Source organism: Podarcis melisellensis (genome assembly GCF_964234715.1).
Source record: "Podarcis melisellensis genome assembly, chromosome: 18".
NCBI lineage: Eukaryota > Metazoa > Chordata > Lepidosauria > Squamata > Lacertidae > Podarcis > Podarcis melisellensis.
In genome coordinates this window covers 11,954,861-11,976,560 of record NC_138536.1, presented here as the reverse complement: position 1 = coordinate 11,976,560, position 21,700 = coordinate 11,954,861, and the positions used below count along the sequence as shown (strand labels likewise).

Sequence of the window (21,700 nt, the reverse complement as noted above, 5' to 3'; positions counted from 1 at the left end):
CATTATCAATATTAGTCTCTTATTTGGCTGTAGGAGTTTGCTTTGTAATTTTGGTGTTTTCTGTTCAAATCCATTTTTTTGTCTTCTTTAAAATGGAACGCTACCTGGTAATAATTTAGCCAACTAAATAGGGTTTTAATCTTACATCACCATGCTCTTTAACTAATAGCTGTTCATATCTTGGCCAGCCCTTTTCCATATTCTTTTTCACGGCTACAACTTCTAAGGGAGATACCCACCAGGGTATCTTTGGTTCTAAGAGACATCGGTAGTTCGCACAAACCTTGTATAATGACTTCCAGATTATATGGTTCAGGAAGTCCTTATTTACGGCCACTTTATCATAAACTAGGTAAGCGTGCCAACCGTAGCAGTTGTTCCAATCCTTCCAAGTCTAGAATCTCTGTGTTTCTTAGCATGACCCAACCTTTAATGCATCCTAAACAAGCTGCATGATAATATAGTTTCAAATCTGGGAGCCCAAAACCGCCCCTCTCCTTAGTATCGGTTAGTAATTTGAATTTTATATGCAGCTTATTCCCGTGCCATATAAATCTTGATTTTCCAGATTTTTAATTGGTTCTTTATTTCTTTCCAAGTTTTATTATAATTATCTTCAAACAGGTTAATGTCCCTCATCGTTAAATAAATCCCCAAATATTTTACCTTTTTTACCACTTGCAATCCACTTTTTTCTTCTAGGTTCCTTCCCCCCTGTATATCCATGTTTTTGACCATTACCTTCATTTTTTCTTTATTTAATCTGAATCCTGTCACTTTTCCAAATTGTTATATTTTCTCTAGCAGCGTCTTTATACTATCCTTTGCATTTTCCACAATCACTATCATATCATCAGCAAAAGCCCTAATTTTATAGGAATTTCTTCCTAATGCCATGCCTTTTATTTCGTCTTCTTATGACCTCATTTAGTACTTCCAATATTAATATAAATAAAAGGGGGTAGTGGGCACCCCTGCCTCGTTCCTTTCTCTATGGGGAAGTATTCAGTCATATCATTTATTATTAAATTAGCTTTCTGGTCTTGATATATTGCTTTTATTCCTTTTATTAATGATGTTCCCAAGTCTAATCTTCCCATTAAAATCTCAAGGAATTTCCATGACACGTTATTGAAAGCCTTTTCGGCTCAATAAAGATGAAGGCTGCACTCTTCCCTGGGTTCATGTCTAAGTACTCGATGGCATCAGGCTTCCTGAGGTAGAATATGGCTGATCCCAGCCGTGCCGGTAATTCAGGGCTGATATGGGGGGAATTAGCCCTGGCAGACTCCCCAGGGTGGGGGAGGACTGTCTCGCAGACCCGCAGATTGTCCGAGATTGTCCGCTTGCATCAAGGTGCAAGTGGCAGGACACTGGGTCCCAGAGCACAACACGGCTGGCACTCTCCGATGTCATTCTCATAGCTGGAAATATCTGTTTGATAAAATGATTGGATTTGGACAATAAACAGACATAGTCTGGACCGAAGAAGACTAAGGAAAAACCTGCAGAACTGTGCAGTCCTTGGTGTTTAAGCTCGGACGTGAAAGGGATTCTCATCATGGCGTGTGGATTATGGAGGTGTTTGGTATGTCTGTTTCTCTTCTCAACATCTACAATTGGTTTTCTATGCCAAGCCTCATTAAGAAACCTAAATATTTTTTTTAAAAAAAGAGTACAGATGGACTTCTATTTATCATTAAGTATTCAACTGCGCAGCTTTACTTAAAAGTCTGGATAAACATCAAAGAATGAAGGTTAGCAACCAGAGGCAGCCACTTTGAATGGTCTTACCTGATCTTCTTCTCCTCCATCTCTTTCTAACCTTTCTAATCCTCAGTGGGGATAAGGAAATGAAAGCTCCCCTCACCAGTCTTGCTAGGGGACCCCAAGCCCCTGGAGACATGAGGTCACAGCGTTATTGATGGCATCATCATGGGTGAAATGATGTCAGTGGCAAGGAGACTTCTGGCTCACCTGGCCTGGGACAATGGGCCAGGTGTGTGCAGGTGTCCCGCCCCCCCCGTTCAACTGCGGCCTCCTCTGGGTCTTCCAGAAGCCGTGTGAGATTTTTCAGCCAAGCAGGTCAAGGCAAGATTATTATTACATTTATCAAATTAATTTTATTAAATTTCTATGACACCCTTCATCCGAGGATCATAGGCTTGCTTAACCTCCACACTCCAAGTTATAACATGGCTTCATTTGGTGGCATTCACAACCTTTGTTCTGTGGGTTTATGAGTGCCTGGGAATGGCGAGGGAAAGGCTGTGAGGAAAAGCCTCCTCTCTTTCTCCCTCAAGTTTAAATGGAATAATCCAAATACGTCTAGAGAAAAATAAAATGATAGGAAACAGGATCCTTGTTTGTGAGAAGAAGGGGTAGCAAAGCATGCTGGGAAGAAGGACGTGAGGAAAATGAAACCTAATACGGTGGTACCTCAGGTTAAATACTTAATTCGTTCCGGAGGTCCGTTCTTAACCTGAAACTGTTCTTAACCTGAAGCACCACTTTAGCTAATGGGGCCTCCCGCTGCCGCCGCAGCGCGATTTCTGTTCTCATCCTGAAGCAAAGTTCTTAACCTGAAGCAATATTTCTGGGTTAGCAGAGTTTGTAACCTGAAGCCTATGTAACCTGAAGCGTATGTAACCCGAGGTACCACTGTAAAGGATAATTTTCAATAAAGCAAATAAGTGAAACCCAACAAAAGACAGTTTGGGAGTAATTTATTTAGGTATACACTGGAAAATGAGTAAATTTCAATTATAGGAAACAGGAGACTTGTTTGTGAGAAGATGGGGTAGCAAAGCATGCTGGGAAGACGGACGTGAGGGAAATGAAATGACAGCTAATAAAGGATAATTTATCAATAAAGCTAATAAGTGACACCTATCAAAAGACAGTTTGGGAGTAATTTATTTAGTTATACATTGGAAAATGGGTAAATTTCAATTATAGGACACAGGAGACTTGTTTGTGAGAAGATGGGATAGCAAAGCATGCTGGGAAGAAGGATATGAGGTAAATGAAATGAAATGAAACCTAATAGAGGTTAATTTATATATTTTTTCCAAGTTGTTTTTTTTAACATAATATTTATTAACAGTTTAAAGATTACAGAGAAAAGCAAAAGAATTAAAACAAAACAATACAAAAACAAAAACACTACATTACACTAACACTAAAACATTAAATTAACAACACAAAACAAACACAATTTAAAACACATCCAATAGCTTCAGTATCTTATCTTTCATTCACTTGTTTCCACGGCCTCCTCCTCCTCACACCTCCCTTTTTGTATTCCACTTCAGTTAACTGTTTCAGCAATTCCTTTCCATCTTCCTCTGTTTTCTGTCCTGTAATTTATCTTAACTTATTCTAACCTTATTTTTTCCCTTTAATGCATTAAAAATCTATTTGTCCTTAACTCCTTATAACATTGCTGCTAAAGCCATAAAACTTCATTCCAACATTTTCCTAACATTCCTTAATTTTACAATGTTTCTGTAAACAGTCTTTAAATTTCTTCCAATCTTCTTCCACCGACTCTTCTCCCTGGTCTCGGATTCTGCCAGTCATTTCCGCCAGTTCCATATAGTCCATCACCTTCATCTGCCATTCTTCCTGGGTGGGTAAATCTTGTGTCTTCTAATACTTTGCGATGAGTATTCTTGCTGCTGTTGTTGCATACATAAAAAAAGTTCTGTCCTTCTTTGGCACCAATTGGCTGACCATGCCCAGGAGAAAGGCCTCTGGTTTCTTCAGAAAGGTATATTTAAATACCTTTTTCATTTCATTATAAATCATCTCCCAGAATATCTTAATCCTTGGGCATGTCCACCAAAGGTGAAAGAATGTACCTTCAGTCTCATTACATTTCCAACATTTATTGTCAGGTAAATTATAAATTTTTGCAAGCTTGACTGGGGTCATGTACCGCCTGTAAATCATTTTCATTAAATTCTCTCTTAGGGCATTACATGCCGTAAATTTCATACCTGTGGTCCACAACCGTTCCCAGTCAGCCATCATAATGTTATGTCCAACATCTTGTGCCCATTTAATCATAGCAGATTTCACCGTTTCATCCTGAGTGTTCCATTTCAACAGCAAGTTATACATTCTTGACAAATTCTTAATTTTAGGGTCTAACAATTCTGTTTCCAATTTTGATTTCTCCACCTGGAAATAGAGGTTAATTTATCCATGAAGCTACTAAGTAAAACCGAACCGAACAAAAGACACCTTGAGATTATTTGGTTATACACTAGAAAAACGAGCAAATTTCAAATTAATCCGGAACCCTTGTGCAGCCCATGCTGGGAACCGACTGCCCCTGAGTGTGGACTGTGCTGGCGGAGGCTGGCGGGACTTGCAGGGCCTTTTGCGTGGCCTCTTCCCCTCCAAGGGCATAGAAAGGTCCGGCCACGTGACCTTCCTCGTCCGCCAGGGACACCAGTGCCTGCAGCCCGTCCAGCTGGCCAGAGTCCCCCAAGGGCCGGAGAGGCTGGCAGGAGAGAGAGGGACCCCTGGGCAGATTTGCACTCTGCCCGCTCTCAGGGGGCTGTCAGAGCCGGCATCTCGGGGGTGTGTGTGAGGGGTTTCTTCCTATTTGTTTTTTAATACATATTTTTACATTTTGGTTTCTCACCATATTTATACATAACCATTATTCCATTCAATTAAAAACAAGAGATAAGTTTACCCAAACCTTTGGACCTCCCTCCTTCCCTCCATGAGTTCTGGTTTGTTTTTTTAATTTCTATATTTCATTTCTGCAACTTTTACTGTAATCTAAGAGAAGACTCCCTGGAAAAGACCCTGATGTTGGGAAAGATGGAGGGCACCAGGAGAAGGGGACGACAGAGGACGAGATGGTGGGACAGTGTTCTCGAAGCTACCAGCATGAGTTTGACCAAACTGCAGGAGGCAGTGGAAGACAGGAGGGCCTGGCGTGCTCTGGTCCAGGGGGTCATGAAGAGGCGGACACGACTAAACGACTAAACAACAACATGTAGTATATATCCAGAATTTCCAAAGTTCACATTACTTTGCAAGTGATGGTTATATTCCTGCTACTGTTTTCAACTGCTTACTGTGGTCTCCCAAATATGTTCCAAAATCATTCCAGTCTCTTGTAAAAATATTACCTTCCTGATTGCTGATCTTTCCTGCCAGCTTTGCCATTTCCGTATACTCCATCCATTTGGTCTGCCCTTCTTCCCTATTCGGTCCTTTGTCTTCTTTCCACCTCTGAGCTAGGAGCATCCGTGCTGCTGTTGCCGCATCCATAAACAGTCTTTACTTATCTCTTGGTAGTTCGGCACCTGTTGTTCCTAATAAAAAAGCTGCTGCTTTTTAAACAAAAGTTATCATAAACTTTTTTTTATTTCTTTATATATCATTTCCCAGAATTCTTTTACCACCTCACATGTCCACCACATGTAATAAAATGTACCTTCCTTCTTTCGTTTCCAACACATATTTCAACATGTTCTCTACATTTTTGCTAGTTTACTGGGTGTCATGTCCCGATGATACATCATTTTCATGTAATTTTCCTTCAACGTACAGCAAACTGTAATTTTTTAATTTTCCTTCCATAACTTTTCCCATTGCGCAAACTATATTATAACCAAAACCTCCTGCCCGGGGTATCATCACAGATTTAACTTCTTCTTCATCTTTAGTATACCATTCTAAAATCAAATTATACATTTTAGATAGTAATTTCACATTATTTTCCAACAGCTCTTTTTCGAATTTTGATATCTCCGTACTACAGCCATTGTTTTAATCAAGTTTCAAAACATCATTTAATTTATAATACTAAAACCAATCTGTTAGTAAATCTCTGATATCTTCAAACTTTTTCAACTTCAACTGATCTTCACCTTCTTTTAACAGCCCTTTACAGGTTGCCTCCTCTGTCTGCCACGTCCCTCCTTGAGGTCTCCAGAGTCCCAGAAGGTGTTCTTCGCTTCGGCTCAGGGAGCTGTCTGAGCTGATATCCATTCTGGGGAACTGCAGAGGACGAGGGAGAAGCCCTGTCAGCAGCGCTGGGAAGGGAGGAGAGACTTCCCAGAACCCTCTGCAACCTGGCCTGACGCTACAAGGCTCTCTTTGGGCATGCTGGCTTCCCTGCCTGGGCTTCCCTCTCCTTTTCGTGTGGGTCTTCATCCTCAGAGGTTGACTGTTGGCACAGACAGGATGGAGGAACCAGCCCAGAGGTGGTAGCAGTGGTGGTGGTGGGGAAAGGGGAGAAAGACAGCAGCCCAGAATGAGACAGGCAGGAGCCCAGAAGCCTGGAGAAGAGGAGGTTGAGGGGTGATATGATAGCCATGTTCAAATATATAAAAGGATGTCACATAGAGGAGGGAGAAAGGTTGTTTTCTGCTGCTCCAGAGAAGCGGACACGGAGCAATGGATCCAAACGACAAGAAAGAAGATTCCACCTAAACATTAGGAAGAACTTCCTGACAGTAAGAGCTGTTCGACAGTGGAATTTGCTGCCAAGGAGTGTGGTGGAGTCTCCTTCTTTGGAGGTCTTTAAGCAGAGGCTTGACAACCATATGTCAGGAGTGCTCTGATGGTGTTTCCTGCTTGGCAGGGGGTTGGACTCCATGGCCCTTGGGGTCTCTTCCAACTCTAGGATTCTATGATTCTATTCTATGATTCTCTGTCTCCAGGCTCGGCTGCCCATTCACCTAGGAAAGGGAGCCGGGGATGGAGGCCCAGGGCTTCAGAAATCAACTTCTGCCACTGCTTCTGTGGTCTCCGCGTGCAAAGTCTCTCACCCTCAGCTGCTCCCTCCTCCTCTCACGTAGGGACTTGGCCCTGCTCCAGTCCTGCCAGGCAGGAGGAAGGTTTGCAGAGTAAGGAAGTGAGAGGCAGGCTTTCCCCTCCAGCAAAGGGATGTAGAGTCCTAGAACAGCAGAGTGGGGAGGGGCCCCAGGGGTCGTTTAGTCCAACCCCCCCCCCCCGGCAATGCAGGAACCGCAGTTTGGGTGCCTTGGGAGCATTTGCACCCTGGGAGGGTGCTGGCCATGAAGTCATGGCAATGCTGAGCGTTCTCTCACTTGCACCCCCCAGTTAAGGGCCTTGTGGGTGGGTGGGGCAGCCTGGGTGATTTCCCCAGCTTGGCCTGGGGTGCTGACTCACCCCATGGGTGCCGAGTCTGCCTTTCTGACAGCAAAGCATGTGGGAATACACCTCTCTCTCCTTGTGAGTGTTCTTGATGGCTGTGAGTCACGCTGCCTATCACAGGCACCCTCCCTGGTGCTGCTAGAAGCCATTATCTCTGCAGGGGACAAAGACAGAGAGAAAAGCAGGCAGGGTTCTCGGTAGGAGGGCTCTCAAATCTCCACCTGCGCCAGAAACAGGGAGCCAGGAGGGGGAAAGGGCAGGATTCTCATGCCCGTCCAACCAATCCAGATCTCTGGCCCAGGCTGGGGGGGGGGAGGAAGGCAGCTCTCCATCCCCCCCCCAATGCTTTTTAGAGAACTGCTAAGCCTTTTCTCCCTCTAGACTTGCAGCATCTTGGGCAGAGAGGGGGACATTCCCAGTGCATTCAAAAGGGTTCCCTGTGTTCAGCATCCCCCCCCCCGGCTGGGAATGCCCTGCAAACCCGAGACCCAGTCAGTGCCAGCAGTACTGAGCTGCAATGGCCTGACTCTGCATGAAGGCGGCTGAGATTGCAAACAGATGAATATCAGCCTGGATAGCTAGCTCAGTCAGTTAAAAGGGTGCTGATAAGGCCAAGGTTGCAGATTCAGTCATCGTAAGAGACAACTGCATATTCCTGCCTTGCAGGGGCTTTTGCTAGAGGACCCTCAGGGGTCCTGCAACGCTTCAGCCATGTGATCTCCCCTCCACAGTTGAATCCTCACTGCTGGAAACCACAAGGAGGGAAGAGTTGCTCTTGTGCTCAGATCATAGACTCATCAGAAGGGACCCCAAGGGTCATCCCATCCAACCCTCTGTGATGCAGGAATATGGGAACAGAGCCTGCAGCCTTGGCGTTGCCAGCACCAGACTCTCAGGAATGGAGCTGCCCTGCCCAGGGTCCTGTTCTCACAGTCGCCAAACACAGTTAGCACCAGGGAGCCCAGATAGACTGCAGTTCCCTAAACTAAAGGAGGTTCCCTAAAGGCACAAGAAGACCCAAAGCCCCCCACAGAAACTGCCCCACCCATAGGATCAGGGCCCCATTGGGAGGGGTCAGGCCTCCCCATGCACGGAGAAGCCATTTTGCACAATCTGGGTGCGAGGCTGCTCTGCCACCCAGCTCGTCGGACTAAGTCCCTGCGGAGCAAAATGAGCGCAGCCGGAGACGGGGGCAAGATGCAGAAGATCCATGTTTATTGCGCAACAGGTTCAAGGCGAGATCAAACCCCCAGGATGGGGTGACATGGACATCATCAATACATCACAGTTACACAATTTAAATTCCGTATCACAGCCATTTGAGGTCACAACTTGCTGCATTCTGAACTTTATTGGAAAATGACACAGTGTTTAAATACAGGGTTTTGCTTCATAAATAGTCCATTCGTAAATGGGGACGTGGTGCCAGAGGTGGAGGGGCAGCCCCCACCATAAAAGGGGTCTCCTCTCCCTTGGACAAGGTGGATGGAGGGTGCCGCGTTGGACAGCCATGTGCCCCCACCCTGCCCTCCCTGCGGAATCTGGCCCCTCAGGCCTCCTTGGGGCCCCGGCTGGCTGGATTCTCCCCCTCCCCCTTACGATATACAATATATCTTTATTGTCACTGTCCCATGCAGGACAATGAAATTGAAAAAACTACATAAAACTACATTAAAACTACATTAAAACCTACATTAAAACCTACATTAAAACCTACATTAAAACCTACATTAAAACCTACATTAAAACCCCATTTTAAAATTCACTAAACCATTTGGCTCTGGGGGGCTTGGACCCCTGGTCAACCTTGGCTTTCTTGGCCGCTGCAGGCACCTTGGCCCTGCCTGGGGGGCCCCTCATCCTTGGCCCCCCGTCTTGCTTTCCTTGGGCTTCTCTGGAGGTTTGCCTGGATCCTGCGAGGCAGAAGAGAGAGGAGAAGGGGCTCAAGTGGCAGAACGGCAGAGTTGGAAGAGACCCTGAGGGCCATCCAGCCCTGCCAGTTTGAAGCCATGCTGGACCTGCTTAGCTCGGCAAATGTGCCAGCAGCCTTATTGCTGCACACAAGTCACCACAGTGGCCCTTGAGGCTCTGAATCTCGGAGCAAAAGATTCCTGCATTGCAGGGGGTGGACTGGATGACCCTGGGGGTCCCCTTCCAACTCTACACTATGGAAAAGCAATGAATGAGTTCCCCACTTCCTTGGGTGCAAGCTAAACGGAGATCCAAACATTTGTTCCTTCAGGCCAGGGATGGGGTACACTCTCAAGGGCCAGATGCGGCCCTCCGTGACTTACTGACTGGCCCTCAAAAGGCTCTGCCAGTGCTTTTGCCCTTGGACAACTGCCTCTCATTTCGAGGAGGGGTGAGTGTGCGTCACCTGCTAACCAAAGGCAGCCCTGACATTTGCCACTCATACGCCTCCACCACTGGCCCCTGGAAAGTTGTGCAGATGGGCGTGCGGCCCCCGGGACGGAAAGCCTTCTGACTGAAAGGGGACCTGGACTGTGCAGGAGGGGAGGCGGCTCCATGGCAGCATCTTGGCGGCCTGAGGCCAGTTCTGGATGCTGCTCTTTGGAAGAAATTCAGAGGAGGGCAAAGAAAAACAATCAGAGATAAGTGGGGAGACAGAGGACGCCCCTGGGGGAAAGTGTGAAGGAGCTTGCAGAGAGAGGTTCAGCTTGGAGGGGCGGAGGCAGAGAGTTAAGACCTCAGCAGGCTTTGAGGCCCAGCGGTTAGAGAACCAGAGTTGGGAGGGGTCCCCAGAGGTCATCCAGCCCAGCCCCTGCAAAGCAGGACTCTCAGATAAAGCATCCCTGACAGATGGCCGCCCAAGCTCTGCTTAGAAACCTCCAAGGAAGGAGAGCCCCCCATCTCCTCAGGGACCCATTCCAGACAGAAAGGGCTTCCTCGTTCTCAGCTGGATTAGTGACCCCCACTCCGGCCCCTTCTGCCCCACTGCCTGGTTGGCTGGTGGCAAGAAGAGGCCAGAGCTCAGCACTGTGGGGTGGCAGCCCCCAGCAAAGAAAGGAAAGGAAGCAAAGACCACACATTTTTCCAGCATAAGAACATAAAGAGAGCCCATCTAGTACAGCCTCCTGTTCTCCCAGGGCCAACCATGTGCCCACTGTGGGTTAGGACCCGAGTGCAAGAGCCCTGCCACTGGTTTGCCATTCAGGGGTAGACTGCCCCTGGCCCTGGAGGTTCTGATATCCCAACAGACCTGCTTAAGAGGAGTCTGGCTGCTGGGGGAAGCCAAAGGGTCACTGGTCAACCAGCTGCCCCACAAGCAGGACCCCGAGCAGAACAACTGCCCACCGATGAATCCCAACCATTGCCCTTATTCTCCTGCCTCCGTCCATGGAGGCCACCAGCCCCCCTGCAACCACAGAGCCAGGGGTGGTTGTGGCCCTTCCTCCTTACCTCCCAGCCTCGGTTTCTCCACAGGAACCTTGGCTGCTTCCTTCGGTGTGGCCGCTGTTTTCCTTCCGTGTGGGCTCTTTTCCGGGCTCTTCTTCCCCCTGGCGTACGCTGAGCCCAGCTGGAGGCATTGGGACACAAGAAAGGACATTTAAGAGCAGGGAGAGAAAAGGCTCCCTCTCCCCAGGAGTTCTGGGGGGTGTGTGGGGGGGGGTCTTTCTGAGCTCTCAGGGCAGATTCCGCAGAGATGTTTGGCTCTAAATCAGTGTTTCCCAAACCCGGGTCTCCTGCTGTTGTTGGACTACAACTCCCATCGTCCCTAGCTAGCAGGAGCCTGTCTTCACATGCAAGGGAAACTCACTGAGGGTCAGAGATCCCGCAGCTCCCATCAGCTGCTTCAGCTGGCCAGTCAAAGCCATCCTGGGATTGTGGCCGCTGTCGCCTGCTGGCAGCTTCTAAACGGTGGGAGCTGAGTGCGGGGGGGGGGCTCAGAAGGAGCAGGACATGTCCCCCCCCAGATACCACCCCTCCAGCCCCTTCCGCCTCACCTGGAATCTCCCTGTGGCTCCCAGTGCAAGAGAGTTGCGTGGCCGGACGAGGCAGCCCCTTTTCAGACCTCTGGCCAGGGCCATCTTCAGGCCATACTTGAGGTGGATGGGGTCCCCCTTGCCTTCGTCCAGGGTCCTCACGGCCTCTATTACCATGGTCATCATGGGCGGGTTGGGGCAGTTCAGGGGGGGCCGGGGGCCGGCCAGCGAGGCAGAGGACTTGCCTGCAGAGGCAAGAGGAGGAGCGCATTTGCCAGGCACTCTGCAACCGCCCCCCCCCCCTTATGGACCACCGTCCCCCTGGGCAAGCATTTCCCCTCAGAGCCCTCCAGCGGTGGGACTCGGTCCCGCTGCAGACTCGGCAGAGAGGGGCACCTGTGGGCAGCCATTGCCCCTGCGGCTGTTGCTGCGTCCTGCGCGTCCATCAAGGGGCGCATGTGTCTCCCCCCACCCCAGCCGCCTGCTTGGAAGGGGCCCCACTTCCACCTCCCCAGTCCAAAGGGGCTTTGCCCCCACATGGGAAGCGGCTGGGGCTTTGGACCTACCCAGCCTACACACAAGTTGGCCACCACCCCTGAGCTGCTCTGGCTAGTGGGGGCCACTTTGGGCACCCCCTCCCGCAGTGCTGCCACATTGTCCAGCCCCCACCAAATTCCTGTAGCTGAGCCCCAGTCAGTGGAGCCCCCAGCCCTGCAAGGGAAGACCTCCACCTGCAGCATGGGCAGGTTCTGGGCTCAGGTGGAGACACCACCTGCAAAGATTACTCGCATGTAAGCCTTCCCTCTGTTTTAAGAATTCTAAGGTGCCAGAAATAAAATGAATGTTTGCAAGTACACAAGCTAAAACACACACAAATATAATCCAGTCAAATGGGCGGACTGTAAATAATAAAATTATTATTATTTCTAAAATAAACCAGGGGAGCAATCCAGAAGTCATCTTCACTCTTAAGGACCCCAAATTTGTTCTCTGCAAAAGAGAATAGCTTGGAAACACCTCTCCCAAAGGTTCTTTTCACTTACAAACCCTTCCAATCCAGTCAAAAGGGCACATTTTGTGTGGGAATAGGGCAGGTTTCAGAAACCATTTCAAAAATGTCCCAGACTGGCCAGGATAAGGCAACCTGCCAGCATTACCAGGTCTTCTGACAAACCCGCTCTTTGGCTAAGGGGCGGGGCAGTCCCTAAAATCTTTCAAAACTGCCACACCCCTTTGTTGGGGGTCCTCTCTTTTGAATAACACCTCCAAGGACTCCTGGGAGGGCAGGGGGCTGAGGACCCCCTGCTTTCTTTCTGGGTGCCTTAAGAGATCCTCTCCTTCACCCCCCACCTGCTCCCCCCTCCCGGGAGAGAAGCCTCCAGGTTTCCCTGGAGAAAGCTCCCAAACCAGCACTCCCAGCACCTACCTGCTGACAAGGCCTCCAATGCAAGCAGCTGCCCAACTCTTCCTCCCCTTCCCTCCTGAAAGCTTCTTGCAGCCAAGCCCCTTGCTAAGCCCCTTTTATGCAGGAGCGAGAGCCTGGGCTGCAGATGAGTCTCACCTGGGCTGCAGGTGGACTCCTCCCTTGCAAGCCCTGTGGCCCCGATCCTGACCCCACTTGCACCAGGGAGCCCAGGAGGGAGGCTCTGCTGCAGGGTATTGAACAGGGCAGGGGGGTCTCCTGTTTGGGGGGAGAAGCCAGAAGCTTTTCCTGCCCTTTTTCACCTCGTCTCTGTGCAGCCCTTCAAGGCACCGTCCAATTGTCCTGGAACCTGTCTGCATAAAACAAAAACAACCCAATCCCCCCCAACACATTTTAAAAGTTCATTGAATGTCAGTCAGCCAAAGGCCTGGTTAAAGAGCCTAGACTTGATTTCACCTGGGTCAAAGACCCAGTTTGGCACATTTGTGTACATGCACACCGGCTGGGCACCTCAATGGAGGCAAAAACCCCGGCTAGCCCCCTGGCCCACCCCTAGCTAAGGCACTGGGTAGCCAATTTCTCCCATAGAGCTCAGAATGTATTAGAAAAATTATATAGAAAGCTTTATTGTTTTGTGTACATTCAAATGTAAGATAAAACATATGCAAAGGGACTTGACAGGAAGTCAAAGTTGAAGAAAAGATTTTGGAAGATCAAAGTGGAAAAATATTTGCTTTCATTATTATCATTTTGTGTGGGGGTATGGGTGTGTAGGTGTCTGCACACATGTGTATTGTTGGATGCAATATTTGGGAGGAAATAAGACGGTAAATAACAAATAACAAACTAAATATTGATGCATGTAATTTTTATTTCTTAATTATATTTAATGGTGGTATGGCTGTATTGTTTTTTGTAACATAAAATCATTCAATAAATATATTTTTTTTAATTCTCCCATAGAGCTTATACCCTGCTGAAATCCCCTCGGTGCAGAAAGCTGTTCAAGGTGCAGGAACCCGGAAACAGAAATGAGAGAGTATTCTGAATCCAAGCAGGGGTTGGGGTGTGTAAAAGAATTTAGGACCCCCCCTCCCCTGCTGGCATTTGGGCAACCTCCTGTCTCTCCCCCCCCCCAAGCTCTGTGTCAGATTGATATTTATCCCCATTCAGAAAATAAAATAAAAAATGTAAGCTTTCCTCTCTCTTTCTCTGTCTCTCTCTCAGGTGTGTTCCAAGGACATTGGAAGAAAAGGTATGTTTGCAGGTGGCTGTGGAGCGGCTTCTGTAATGGGGTTTGCATTGGGATCTTATTCCTGGGCTGCCTTCTCTCAGGTGTGTTGGAGGTGGCGGTTGGTGACCTTGACCTTTTTCTCTTGCCTGTGCCTAATGGACTGATCTCTGGCCGTGAAGGGGATCCAGGGACTGGGCAGACACGGATGGTTTTGCATCAGGGGAAAGGGGTCTGGGGTCTGACTCAGGAGAGGGGAGCAGTGATTTGTGGAGACCTGTAGCAGCCAGGAGGCAAGAGTCAGAGGCAAGGGAAGCTTCAGAGCTGGAGGAAGAGGAGCAGGAGGCAGACTAGGCAAGGGAAGGGACACCCTCTCCTGCACCACTTGTCTCCCAGATCCAGGAGGGGACTGACAAGGGAGGAGCAGAGGACGTTTCCATGCAGGCGCAGTCTCCAGCTGTGTATGCGCAGTCCCTCAGGGAGAGAGACACAAACGGGTGGCGGGAGAGTGTGTTGAATGGTTTCTTGAAATGTAAAGGTTCATCATTGTTCCGCCCAATGTGTATGTCTTTAAGGGGCCAGAGCAAAATAACGAGACCCAGTCTTGCAGCTGTGAAACATGGCAGGTGCTGCTGAGTTGTGTTCATCAAGCTGTGTCAGCAATTGGGTCTAGCATATAAGGAGCAGCACCTAGCTCCTCTCCCGTTGCCCTGGGGGATGGGTTGGTGGTTGGGTCTGGTTTGTTGTTGATGTATTTAGTGTAATTTTTTTTAAGCTGACCTAACCTCTGTGCATGTGCAGAGTTCATGTCTCTGCAAATCTTTTATACCATTTAAAATGTTGCATCTTTTGGCTAAATTACCATTTGAATAAAGGAAGGGAAGGGTAAGGAGTAGATTTTAAAAATAGGGTTAGATTTTTTTAAAAAATAAGAAACTCGCAATTCAAGTATTCACCAAAGCTAGCAATAGAAGTTGGTCAAATTGAATTTCTGTTAACTCAGTTCTAAGGGATCGTGTTTCCTTCTCATCTGGCCAATATTGTTTTCCTGCAGCCCAAGCAAAGGGAGCGCTTCCTTTATTTACAGGGAATTGAGAGCAGGTGTTTATTAAAAAATGTGGGCTATCATTTTGTGTGATTTCCCTCTGGTCATTCATGGAACAATCAGCCACGCCCTTATATATGGGGGGGGGGGAAATGGCCAGAGTCAGAATTCATAGGATCTTTAACATTCTCAGTCATTTCAGCCTCACCATTTGCAGACAAAATTTTCTGCCCTTTATTTATTTTTTAAGTCTATTTGCCAATACTTCTGCAAAAATTTTGTAATCATTGTTTAGTAATGATATGGGTCTGTAATTTTTTATATTCAATCTATCAGTGTCGGGTTTGGGAATCATGGTGATATGTGCCTCCTTCCAAGTGTCTGGTATCTTCCCTCCTCGCAAAATGCTGTTCATGACCTCGCATAACACTGGAGTTAATTGATCTTCTAAAATTTTATAATACTTGGCCGATAATCAGATTAGTTTGGGTTCCCATTTTTCCTTAGCATAGATCACTACCCCTCTTTTTTTGTTCACGTTTGAGTTAATAAACTCAACCCCTAACCTTTTATTTGTCAAAATATGTTTGTTTTTTGGCCACATGCGTTTCCTGTAAACAAATTACATCAAGATTCTTTTTCTTCAATACATTCTCAATTTTATTCCTGGATATAGATTTATATGACACTCTACATAATATGAAAGCTGATCCTGACAATGCTTTTTTAAATATCATTTTAAAAGTCATTCTTTAGTAATAAGGAATTCCAAGTGTATCCAATACCATCTGAATTGCTTGCAGAGGATCAACAATCTCTTTTATATTACCTTTCCTTAAAACCCATTCTGGTTTCTGCCTTAAAACTATTGTTGTCCTTAGAGGAGTTGCTGGGACAGAGAAATGCCCATTTTTGTATGCGGCCAACTTCTATTTGGCAAGCATTCTTTGTGCATCCATTTGATGTTTCCGTGCTGGGAGTTTAAACAGGCTCTGAAGGCGAGTACCCACTTGTGAGCTGCCTCGGATCTCAGAAGCTCTTCTTGAGTCCTTTGAAAGAAGAGCAAGCAGCTGGAAGCTATTTCCAATGATTTTAGCTTAACAAATTTAGCTAAATAGTCATTAAATTTCTTCCATTCTTCGTGGTGTTCCTCTTCCTTCTGGTCGTGGACTCTTCCGGTTAGATCGGCTAGCTCCATAAAATCCATCATCTTCACCTGCCATTCTTCTACTGTTGGTAATTCTTGAGTTTTCCACTTTTTAGCTAACAAAATACGAGCCGCAGTTGTGGCATACAAAAGTAAATTAACGTCTTTCTTGGGCAATTCAGAACCTATTATTCCAAGAAGAAAGGCCTCTGGTTTCTTTATAAATGTATATTTCAACATTTTTTTCAGTTCGTTATAAATCTTTTCCCAGAAGTCTTTCACCTTGGGGCAGGTCCACCACATATGAAAGAATGTTCCTTCTTTTTCTTTACATTTCCAACATGTATTATCACAACTATGATACATCTTTGCTAATTTTACAGGAGTCAAATTCCATCTATACATCATCTTCATAATATTTTCCTTTAACAAAGTACATGCGGTGAACTTCACTCCTTTCTTCCACAATCTTTCCCAGTCCTCAAACATTATATTATGTCCTAAATCTCTTGCCCAATCATCACCAATTTAACTTGTTCATCTTTCGTATGCCACTCCAGCAAAAGCTTGTACATTTTAGATAAGTTTTTACCTTCAGTATCTAACAACTCCATCTCCAACTTAGATTTTTCCAAGGCAAAACCATTTTTCTTATCCAATTTATACAATCTGGTGATTAATCTGGTGATACAATCTGGTTAATCTGGTGATAATGTAGCCAGTTTAGCTTATCTTTAATTTGCTCAAATGGTCTTAATTTATAACCTTTCTCTTCCTCTATTAATAATATCTCATAATATCTCAACCATTTGTTATCCATATTTAATTTTTTCTGGGCCTTTGCCTCCATTGGTGAAAGCCATCTGGGCATCTTTCTTTCTAAAAGGTCTTTGTATTTTATCCAAACATTATACAACAATTTTCTAATTATATGATTTTTAAATGCTTTATGGGATTTTACTTTATCATACCACAAATATGCATGCCAACCAAACACATTATCAAATCCCCCCAAATCTAGTAAATCTATATCTTCTAATTTCATCCATTCTTTAATCCAACAAAGTGCGGCAGCTTCAAAATAGATTTTTAAGTCTGGCAGAGAGAATCTTTCTCTTTCTTTAGAATCCGTAAGCAATTTGTATTTAATTCTGGGTTTCCTCCCCTGCCAGATAAATCTAGAAAGAGCTTTTTTGCCGTTCTTTAAAACATTTCACATTGTCTATAACTGGGAGGGGTTGAACAAAAAAAGCATCTTTGGCAGCACATTCATCTTAATCACAGAAATCTGGCCCATTAATGACAATTTTAAGTTAGACCACACCTCTAAATCTCTTTTAATTTCATTCCATATTTTCTCATAGTTATCCTTATACAGATTCAATTTTTTCCCAGACAGGTTCACCCCCAAATATTTAACGTTTTTCACAAAATCTAGGCCCGTTTTTTCTTGTAATATTTTCCTTTCTTCATTATCCAGATTTTTCTCTATTACTTTGGTCTTGCTCTTGTTTAATTTAAATCCTGCTACCTGACCAAACTCATGTATTAGCTCCAGTGCTTTAACTGCACTGGAGTCTGGATCTTGTAATGTCAGAACCAAATCATCAGCAAAGGATTTTAATTTGTATGGTTTCGAACCTACTGTAATACCTTTAACTTGCTAAGTATGATTAGAAAAGATGAACAAGACCTCCAGAACCGAGATAAACAGCAGAGGGGACAGTGGGCACCCTTGCCTGGTTCCCTTCTCAATTCTAATTTCCTCTGAAACCACATTATTTACAATAATTTTAGCTTTTTGTTCTTGATAGATTGCTTTAATACCATTTATCAATCAATCAATCAATCTTTATTACGGTCCAGAGACCCAACAAATCATTACAAATCAATACACAATTCATACAGCCTACCTCCAGGTTAATCAAGCATTTTGTTTAGAATATAGGGCTCATTTGTTCTTGCAACCACCGATAAAAACTTTGCCACTGCTAACGTTCTAGCTTTTGTCCGGTCTTCCAGTAGGAACCTGACATAGTGAGCCTCTGATTTCCCTGGGAAAGTACCAGCAAGGGTAGTATCAGTTCAGCCCTGCCCTGCTAATATTTTGCACAGTGCAACAAAATATGATTTATGGAATCGATGGCTTGAGCACACGAGCAAAGTCTGTCCTGGTAGGGAACTCCTCTCAACCTGCCATCCAGCACTGCAGAAGGAAAGACGTTTAGTCTGGCTTTGGTGAAAAGCCTTCGGTAGTTAGGTACTGTCAGGTTTTTGATGTAAGATGTTAACTCAAAGACATACCCATATTGAACTCCTACTGCCAGTGGACTACAGACTGCGTGTGATTGAGATCGCAAGTCACTGTGTGCATTGTCCCATAATCTTTGCTTTAAAACCTTTTGGGCGCCTTCATAACCCAGGTAATACAGTTGGGGGGGAGGGAGACAGACCAACAGAGGTGGCTTTTTTAGCCATGGTTTTCTGCCATTTGCTGAAAAATTCCTCATTGGTCAGGTGTTGGTACAAACCCTTCCCTAGATTAAACACTGAAATCCTGAGCCAATGTTTTAGGGCAGCCCACCACGCTTTAGTTGAAATTGGGCATTCACCAGCTTCTAACAGAAGTACGGAGTTGGGGACGCAGTTGGGTACCTGCAGCAGAGATCGTAGAAAATTTGCCTGAAAGCCATCTAGCTTTGTCAGGTCCCCATTATGCCAGACATTTGCTGCATACAGAAGTTGTGAAACGGGCTTTGCGTTGAAAACCCTTAAGGCTGCTGGAACATATTTGCTGCTCTTTGTGAAGAGGAATCTATGTATGGCTAGGTTTGTAATCTCCACCTTTTGAAGGGAGGTTTGCCAATGGTGCTTCCAAGATCCTGTATGATGGAATGTGAGCCCTAGGTAACTGAAGTATTTTACCTGTTCAAGGTTATGGCCATCCAGCACCCATTTAGACTGGGAGAATCTTCTTTCGAAGACTAAAATTTTAGATTTTTCATAATTAATGGATAACCCATCTCCAGGACAGTAATCAGAAAATTTCCTCAACAGATAATTCAAACCCAGTCTGGAACGTGAGATGATGGCCGCGTCATCAGCATATAACAACAAAGGGGTCCTTCTCATTTCTATTTTTGGAATGTGTCCATTAAGTTCTCTTCTAGGTCATTCAAGAATAGACAAAACGATGTGGGGGCCAAAATACAACCCTGTCTCACCCCCCTAGTCATCTCGATGCTGTTCGATAGCTGTCCCTGTCGACCGCATCGGACCTGCAGTTTGGTTCCATTGTACAGGGCTTTTATGAGAAAGAGAAGTCGTTTGTCCTGCAAAATCAGACTTAATTTGGACCATAGCTGGGATCTGGGAATGGAGTCAAATGGCCACGAAGAGTTTACCCTGTAGAGGCCTGGTATACTTCTCGGCTAGGAAGGACAGCATTAGACAGTGATGTTGAATGGTTCTCACGAAAAGCTGCCTGGGCTTCAGATAGTATATTATGTTCATTTAGAGAAGTTATCAGTTTGCTACTGAGGAAACGGGCATACAGCTTCCCAATTATTGAGAGCAGGCTAATAGGCCTATAATTGGAAGGTACATTTGGGTGGCCTCTCTTAAAGATTGGATGGAACTACTATAGCATCTTTCCAGCTATATGGTACCTTACCTGAGTTATTTACTACCGTAAAGAGTGCTGACAGAAGCGGAGCCCACCAGTGCTGGTTTGAAGTAATCAACTCAGCTGGGATAAAGTCTTTCCCCGGAGCCTTTCCGCTCTTCAGCTTCCCAATTAATGTATGGACTTCCTCCACAGTAACCAGCCTCCAATGAGGGAGTGACAATTCTGCCCTGTCATCCTCCTGTAAGCTGGAAGGGAGGTTTGGATTTTCCATAAATATATTTCTAAAGTCATTCTCCCAAACCTGAGCTGGAATGACACAGCTGGGGGCTGAAGAACTATTTTTCATTGAGTCGGAGACCAGTTGCCAAAAGAGTTTAGTTTCATTGTTTAGTGAGGCATTCTTTGTGCAGCACTCTTGGTCAAACCAACCGCGCCCTTTTGCAGGGCGTGGCTTGCCGGCTGAGTTTATGTTAACCGAGACCACATCCTGCAAGGACTCAATGAGATTTTTCGTAAGCCGTCAGGGAGGAGTCTATTGATAGATTGTTTATTATAATTGATCTTAACTTAATTGCAGTTTGTGAATTGAGTCTATTCTCAACTGCAATTGCTATCTCAGGTGTCCATTTTTTCCTACGCAATGCTGGATAATTTGCTTTATCTATGACCTCATGTTCTATGTGAGAGCGCTGAATTGAATTTTGGCCAGTAGTGGAGACGATTAGAGGTAGGTGGTCGCTTTCAGTCCTATTATCTATGGTGAATTTTTTAATTGATTCAAAGGCCTCTCTGTTAGTGAGACAGTAGTCTACTGTGCTGGCTCCATTTGTATCTATGAATGTGTACTCGCTTTCTCTGTCCCCAGGGAATGCCCCATTAGCAATGATGAGGTCAAGACTTATTTGTGAAAAAGCCAGGCAGAATCCGGCATAGTTGATTTGGCAATCTTTCGAATGTCTACGTGAGGGTGGGTTTAGAAAGAGGGCGCTATTTTCCTTTAGATCTCTTAATATTGGGAATTTTATTTCCAGGCTATCATCATTTGAGCCTATTCTGGCATTCATATCTCCCATTAGGTAAAAAGGCGATCCAGGGTGCCTATTTTGTAGGGAATAAAGGAAACTATGGAATTTACGCCACGTGCTCTCTATCTGTGTTTGCACTAGTACCATTTATAAAATCATGACCTATCCCCATACTCTCTAAGTTATGTAACATAAAACTCCAAGAAACATTGTCAAAGGCTTTCTCAGCATCGATAAACATTAACATTGCTTTACAGCTCTTTCTTGCTTCTAACTTTTCCAAAATATCCACAACATTTCTAATATTGTCTTTCATATGTCTTCCAGGCAGAAATCCTGCCTGGTCTTTATGAATATACTCAGATAAAACCTTTTTAGCCTATTATCCAGTATATTTGCAAAAAAATTATAATCCACATTAAGTAGGGAGATTGGTCTGTAGTTTTTTACGTTGGATCTATCCTGACCCTGTTTAGGAATCAGAGTAATGTAAGCTTGTTTCCAGGTTTCAGGTGCCCCCCCCCGTAAAATTGAAATAGATATTTCTACCAGAGGTTGTATAAGCCAATCTTTCAATGTCTTATAATATTTCGCAATGGATCCAAACTACAAGAAAGAAGATTCCACCTAAACATTAGGAAGAACTTCCTGACAGTAAGAGCTGTTCGACAGTGGAATTTGCTGCCAAGGAGTGTGGTGGAGTCTCCTTCTTTGGAGGTCTTTAAGCAGAGGCTTGACAGCCATATGTCAGGAGTGCTCTGATGGTGTTTCCTGCTTGGCAGGGGGTTGGACTCGATGGCCCTTGTGGTCTCTTCCAACTCTATGATTCTATATGATTCTATGATTCAAACTCTCCTGCCTGCATTGAGTAGCTGGCCAGGACAGGCCTGGCACCGTGGGAGGCTGGTCCATCAGGACGAGGGGGGCAGCCAGCACAGCCTGCCCTCAGCAGCCCCCTGCCTGTCTGCCCCTTGCTCACAACTGGTCCAGAAGGTGGCCTCTTCCTTCCCAGCCTCAGGGTTGCCCTTGTGCAGCTCAGCAGGGCTTCCCTCCTGCTCTGTCTGCTATGAACCTCATTTCTGAGTCCCAAAAAGAGTCCAGTGAAGAC

At 45.6% G+C, this 21,700-nt stretch overlaps 1 protein-coding gene across 1 annotated transcript in view; it reads left to right on the top strand.

The window, feature by feature from the left end:
- SLC25A42 (solute carrier family 25 member 42) overlaps nt 1-21,700 on the top strand; it is a 102,421-nt gene that overhangs the window by 23,996 nt on the left and 56,725 nt on the right. The window lies entirely within an intron of this gene.